General features: G+C 38.7%; 1 pseudogene; it reads right to left on the reverse strand.

Annotated features, from left to right (window-relative positions):
- Positions 1–3,326: 3,326 nt before the first annotated feature.
- LOC132232406 (transmembrane protein 161B-like) lies at positions 3,327–4,252 on the reverse strand (annotated as a pseudogene).
- Positions 4,253–7,536: the final 3,284 nt, after the last annotated feature.

Below are 7,536 nucleotides of genomic sequence, written 5' to 3' on the forward strand. Positions count from 1 at the left end.
AAAAAAACTAAACCAAATAGATTACTTAATGTTCAGCTTGTGTAAAATCAGTGTACTTAAGAAAGTTCAAATTTAAAAAGTCAATAGTATTTTTAGAAATACATGTTATCCTACCCAATAATGAATTCTATGCCCCCCCATAAATCCACTGTACAATCTTGGAAGCTCAAAATAATAACTTTAATAATTTTTAAAATGCAGTTTTAAAAATATTTTTAAAAATTGATTTTAGAGACAAAGGAAGAGAGAGGAAGAGGGAAAGAGAGAAATGTTGATGTGAAGGAGAAACATCCATTGGCTGCCTCTTGCACCCCCCTTATTGAGGATCCAGCCCAAAACCTGGGCATGTGCCCTAACCAGGAATTGAACCAGTTCCCTTTTGGTGCACAGGATGATGCTCAACCAACTGAGCCACACCAACCAGGGCTAAAATGTAGTTCTTTAGTAAAAATGATTATATCAGGTGAGATTCTTTTCAAGTCCAACATGGGAGAACTTTTACATACAAAATAAGTGTTATTCTTTGCTGTAATCAATTTTAGGGATGTTAATATATCTCAAAAAATATATGGAATGCTTCTTTGGAAATATACATGAAGTATTATTAGGCTATATCCACACTTTATTTTCAATCAAAGAGTTTTATTCAACTTAAGCACAATTATTCAGTCTTTTAAAATATCAACTGTTTGAAAAATATTTAATCTACACCCAAATGCAGGAATTTGCTGTCCTGAGATTATTTAAATGTAAGTGAATCGCAAGCCTTGAAAGTAATTCCAAAAGAAGTTTCAAAATTGCTTTCAATAGTAACAACAGCACTGAAACACAATATATAGCCTCTAAAGACAGTTATATGGAAGAATATTTATTTATAACTTCTACGATTTGTTAGAAAAAAAAACTTGTTTATTTTATATTCATTTCCTTTATAACTGTAGCTCTTCATTTGGGTTTTAGTGTAAAAAGCATGAAAAAGAATTTTACTATTATATTTTCATTTTGTTGAAATTTTTCAACCAAATCACCTCAATTTCTGAACTATAATATAAAAATTTAACATTTCTAACTCTAGACACCACAAATGTAAAACAAGTGCTATTTAACATGGTTTTAAATGATACCTATAGAATTGTTTAAAGTGGGAAAGATTCTGATTTTTTGAAAATGACAAAAAATTTTCATTTGGGAGAAATCAACTAAGTATAAAATATGACTATTCTCACACAGGCAACACAAATAAATTGCTTGCTCGAATAAATTCTCAAAAATGTATTTTAATCTCACTCCAAAAGGAAGAAAATTTCTGGATACAAAGACATCTCATTTAATAATGTTTTAACATACATTCAGCAATTTAAAATATTATAAGGATCCAATATTTTAAACTTTTATAATCTCAATATATTATATATTTAATACTAGAGGCTCGGTGCACAAAAATTTGTGCACTGGGGGGGGGGGAGTCCCTCAGCCCGGCCTGTGCCCTCTCGCAGTCTGGGACCCCTCGGGGGATGACGACCTGCTGGCTTAGGCCTGCTCCCCAGGGGATTGGGCCTAAGCTGGCAATCAGACATCCCTCTGGCTGCCCGGCAGCCCTCGGGGATGTCCACTTGCCAGCGGGGAGCAGACCTAAGCTGCAGTTGTACATCCTTAGCACTGCTGAGGAGGCAGGAGAGGCTCCCACCACCACCGCTGTACTGGCAGCCATCAGCATGGCTTGTGGCTGAGCAGAGCTCCCCCATGTGGGAGCGCACTGACCACCAGAGGGCAGCTCCTACATTGAGTGTCTGCCCCCTGGTGGTCAGTGTGTGTCATAGTGACCAGTCATTCCCAATCATTCTGCTGTTAGGGTCAATTTGCATATTACCCTTTTATTATATAGGATAGAAGCCTGGTGCATGGGTGGGGGCCGGCAGGTTTGCCCTGAAGGGTGTCCCAGATCAGGGTGGGGGTGCCGCTGGGGTGCCTGGCCAGCCTGGGTGAGGGGCTGATGGCTGTTTGCAGCTGGTCACACCCCCTTCAGGGTGGGGGTCCCCACTGGGGTGCCTGGCCAGTCTGGGTGAGGGACTGAGGGCCATTTTCAGGCTGGCCAGCGACTGAAGCTCCCAGCTGCTCCTTTTTTTCTTTTTTTTAAATTCTGGGATTTATTTACCTTCTATAATTGAAACTTTGTTGCTGTCACTGGAGCTGAGAGCCGGCTTCTGCTCGCTCCCAGCTCTGAGGCCACGGCCTGCTGAAAGCAGGTATCTGTGGTTTGTTTAGCTTCTATAATTAAAACTTTGTTGCTTACAGAGCTCAGAGCTGGGCCGCGGCAGGCAGGGAACCTTGGCTTCCTCCATCACTGGAGCAAGCAAGCCTCCTGCTCTCTTCAGCTGTGTGGCTGCTGGCCGCCATCTTAGTTGGCAGTTAATTTGCATATCTCCCTGATTAGCCAATGGGAAGCGAAGTGAAGGTATGGTCAATTACCCTTTTTGTCTTTTATTAGATAGGATATACAATATATACAGGTAGTCAGGAGGATTACAAAGTAATTTTTTAAAAGTCTGATCAATATTGATAAATATTTTTTGATTATTAAAAAACATTTAGGATCATAAAATAAAATAAAATTTGGGAGTTTTAAACCTAACAGCAAGATTGCAAATGTTCATATAGCCAGTCATTTTTAAAAATCCCTCAAGTTGAATAGAATACATTTTAAAACAATACTCTTGCCACTTTCAAGCAGCAGTATTTGCAGATATTAAGCATGTACATCTCTATGAAATTTAAAATTACTATGCAGCTTTCTTTATTGTAATACACAGTAGCTATTTCTCCCTTTTTATTGGATTTTTTTTGTTATTGTCACTTGAAGAGTGTCTACTATATTACCAACAGAAACAACTTTAGCTCCTTAACCTCCTCTAAAACATGGCTCAGTTTGTAGTGTGTTCTGCAGGCAGCCACATGAATATTAACAGTAAGTTAATACCACTAAGAGCAACCGATAACTGGAGTCATATGAAGTTTCAAAGACTGTTTCAGAGGTGTCTGTAAACCAAGATAATCAGAAGTATTACCCTTGCAGATAGCCCTTTCTTACATCAGTTAATACAAGGAGTTAAAATTTCCAATGCCACAGCATAGCACTTAATCTATTCTGTAATTTTACATATTGTACCATTAATTCACCCTGAGAATACAGAGGAAGCATTTTCAAACAAGATATTCTGATATGTTTCTTTTTTCCTTTGTATTTGCTTTCTCCTGTGTTTGTTTTTGTCAGCCCTTCAAGGGCACAAATATTTGAATCCCAAATGTGACTTGGATATCTCTTTTTGTTAAGTGAGACTCATACTACAGTGAGATACTGGTGATAGAAAACCCCCAAAAGGCTTGTAGAAAAGAGACACACAGCAATCCACCAGGTTAGAAAAGACAGAAGTCCTCGAAAGAGCAGAAGAGTGAAAATGTTTTTTAAGCTGCTCAGTGCCACTGTTACCGGTGTAACAATTACCGTCACCTTCCCATCAGCAGATGGTAATTCGGAGTAAACAGAATTGGATGGTAGACTATTATCCACTGGCAAGGTAGAGATGGATTCTGGATAAATGCCCCAGGAATGATGACGTAGTGTTTTCAAAAGCAGAGTTGTGTGAAGCAGCATCACCAGAGGTACCACCTACAGCGGTGCCATGACACAGAGGTAGTGAAGGACCGAGCCACCGTTTTCTGTAGCTCCACCGTACTTATCTGTCCTGCCTCTTTCTTCATTGGATCCACACACTCCTGGGCTAAGTTTAAGTAAGCTTGCGTGTGACTACGCCTCATGGCCAGCCCCAAAGCACACAGCAGGATTATTAGCCAGAGTCGCAGAGTATCGAATGTAGCTTCTATCATAAAGGGACGCTTTCTTTGCCCAATGGTAGGTTCACAATGTAGTCTTTGGTGACTGGTTGTACCCAGCGCAGAACCAGAGGTGCCAAGAAGTTGATATGAAGTAATGTTTGTGTAATTTTTTGTGTTGCCAAATTCAGGGCATCCAGATGCATTTGAGCCAGCCGTAATCCAGGAACTGTCAAAAAAGTGAAAAGAAAATAGTCCGGAAAACATTGAAGGTAAGTTTTGAAACAGGACCCTGAGATTCTAAACCTTGCTTTTCAAGAAACTGCATCGCACTGTTTGAAAAATTGGTAAATCCTGTTTTGAGTCCAAGTTCCAGATAATTTTCTGTTTCAATCAAGACTGCCATTGCTTTCACGAAGGAAAAAAAAAATTCTAAAGGTAACACAGGCTGATCTTTCATCACCATCTTTTCATTTAAAATAGTGGGTAGTTATGAAAATAGAACTTTGATTGCAAAAGATAAAACAAGCAGGCACCAGACTAAGCTGCTACTCATTTCCTGTGTGGGCTTCATAACAGCGTAGTAGACTTCAGTTACTAGATACACCACTGTAGCAGCCACCGTGAAATGCACCGGCCACTGATACTCTGGAAAGTAATGCAATGCAAAAGTATCCACTTCTGTAACAGACTTTTTTTTCTAGATGGAGGTCAATATCCTTTGGAATGGTTAGTGGTTTACTTTCAAGATGACCATTATATTTCCTATCTTTTTTGCTGCTTCCCTTCAAGTATTCTTAATTCTGTAGGATGTTGGTATCATCTTAAACTGCCATTACAGAGTAGCCATCGGGCAAGAGAATAGTGAGGTATAATCTTCTGCATGAGGCTGGCCATCACCATGGTAACAACCAGCTGTATACCTATTACACCCATGACACCAAGCACAGGTACCGGCAATGGAGTCACTGTGATTGTCCAGGACCTCGCCTCCCTATTCTGCAGCCGTGAACCTCTCAACTCTCTAATGCTTATTTTAAATTATTAATATGAATTAATACATAAATTTTGAGCATACAACAAAGTGCATAAACACAGGAACTAGGTTATTTGCGAATGTGTGTGTATATATATATATATATATATATATATAATTTTAAATACACTGTTACTGTTTTGACATATACTCTTTATATTTCTTTTTGAGAAATTAAATGTTAACATGATTTTCTTCTCTGTGCTTTGCAAGTTTGTTTTTATCCTGATATTATTGCATTTCATGTCCTTACATGTTTTTGAACTATGACTATCAATGTTTGTCTCATAAGCAAGATAGACTAGTTATTTTTTAATCAAGAATTTCAAAAATAATATCAAACTAATTCAGCAGTTTTACTTTTTAAAATCAAAATTACTTTGAAAGCATTATCTATGGTGAAACATGTAGAATAACTTAGTGTGTTTTAACTATTGCATAGTTTTTCATTGTAAAAAAAAGAGTTACTTATTCTGTACCCTATAGAAGGACAATTAGGATTTATCATTTTATTCTGTATTTTTGCTATTAGGAGCAGTGTTGCTGTGAATGTCCTAGTAAATATTTTCTTTGTGAGAGTTTTTCTAACTTCAGATTCATAGAAGAGTTATTTCTGAATCATAGGATGTGCACGTCAACTATGATAAGTATAACCAAATAATTCTCCAAAGGGCTTTTATACAAACTTACATTGATATGAGATTCTCTTTCTTCATATCCTTGTTGGTACTTGTTATAGGTGTCCTAGGGGCCCAGTGCATGAATTCATGCACTTTGAAAGGAACTGCGGGCTGCGGTGGGCAGAGGGGTGGGTCTCAGCCCATCCACCGCACCCCCGTCCGGCCCCTCCCGCTACAGCCCCCAGCCCCCTGTCTGCCGGCAGCCCTGCTCCTACCACTGAGTGCAGCAGGTGTGAGCACCGGGTGGGCGGGACTGCGGTGCGCAGGAGCAAAGAATTTTCAGTAACCACCAGAGGCTTGCCCTATGACAGTGACCAGCGCCCCGCCTCAGTCTGGTGCACCTGCTCACCTGCTCACCATCCCGCCACGGCCAATGCTCACCATGATCCATGCTCTGCCGCCTGCTGCCCACCATGTTCCACATGCATCCTCTGGTGGTCAGTGCACGTCAAAGCGACTGGTTGTTTAGTTGTTCAGTTGTTCCACCGTTCAGTCTATTTGCACGTTAGGGTTTTAGATAGAGAGATTTATTTTCATCAATTCTGATTGATGTGGAATAAAATTTCAATGTGGTCATGATTTTTATGACTGAATTTGAACACTTTAATACACACACAGACAGACAGACACACACACACTATATTTTCTTTCTTTTTTCTATTTTATTCATTAGAATCCACATATAAGTGAGATTATATGGTAGTTGTCTTTCTATTTTCTTTATCCATTCATTCATTGATGGACATTGTGAATAATGCTGCAATAAATATGGGAGTGCAAATATCTTTTTGAAAGGAGTAAATATCTCCTATCAGAAAAACTCTCAGAAAATATCTCTTATTAGAGAAACAGGAAGTTCTGGAAATGACTACAATCATGAAATCAGAGTTTTTTCCTCTTTACTAGATTGGCACATTATCTCCAAACATCTTAATATTCATATATTTCAAATGTGACAAACGGTAAGTTATATGTGTTATGTGGAGCTAGAATATTACACATCTGTACATAGGGTAAATGACCAAGTATTTACATTTAACTCAAAAATGTATCTCACTATCAAAATAGGACTGCATTACTTATTAAAAATTAAGCAAACTTTAGTATTTAATTAACTGAACTGCATCCAGCATGGCCAGGGGTGAACCTGAGGAGGGGCAGTGAAGGATTAAAGAAGACAGACAAGAGAATACAGTTGGGGCCAGGTAGGATCACTGTGCCTGGATGAGGAAACTGTGACCCAGCCTTTAAGCCGAAGCTTTATTTTATAGTCAGATAACACAAAGCAAAACAAGGGGTGTGGTCAACATGTTTACAATGTTATTGCAAGTTTCAAACATATTTCATTACTCAAGCCTTGTTTTGGCAGCACTTTCTGCAAATTCCACAGGCCTTTAGCTACCTAGAAACAAGTGGGGACTATAAGGTCAAGCTTAATTATGCTAGGAGGGCTCTGCCCTCCAAGCTGAGACTTGTATGTGGCTCTGCCACAGGTCAGTCTGAGGATTGACCCTATAGCCTCTCCCTACAATTAACACTGTAAGAAAGAATATTCCTGTTAAAATACCAACTCAGAATAGATGTACATTATTAAGTCCATAATTTCTTAGAAAAACAGTTTTGACATCAGCTAAAGGTTATGTATTAATAAAATTAGCACCTCATAATCTCAATAAATATTAATATAACAAGTTTACCCAATATTTGAAAATAAAACTATAATGAAAACAGAGGTAAGATGCTATCAAAGCTATGCAGAAGAGCTTGGAATAGCAGGAAACTGAAAAGAAACAAACAAGGAAAATTTAACCTTTGTAGGACTTGGGTAGGGTACAGAATCCTCTGAAAATAGCCCCTATGAGGAGCTGAACCAATGTTATCTCTTGCTTGGAAAGTCAAGATCTGGGAGGGTAGGGAGCCTGAAAATGTATGGTTGACTCCCACTTGATTCCAAAGAATGGCAGAAACTTTAAATGTACATTTAAATAT

This window comes from Myotis daubentonii, chromosome 4, assembly GCF_963259705.1.
Source record: "Myotis daubentonii chromosome 4, mMyoDau2.1, whole genome shotgun sequence".
Lineage (NCBI taxonomy): Eukaryota > Metazoa > Chordata > Mammalia > Chiroptera > Vespertilionidae > Myotis > Myotis daubentonii.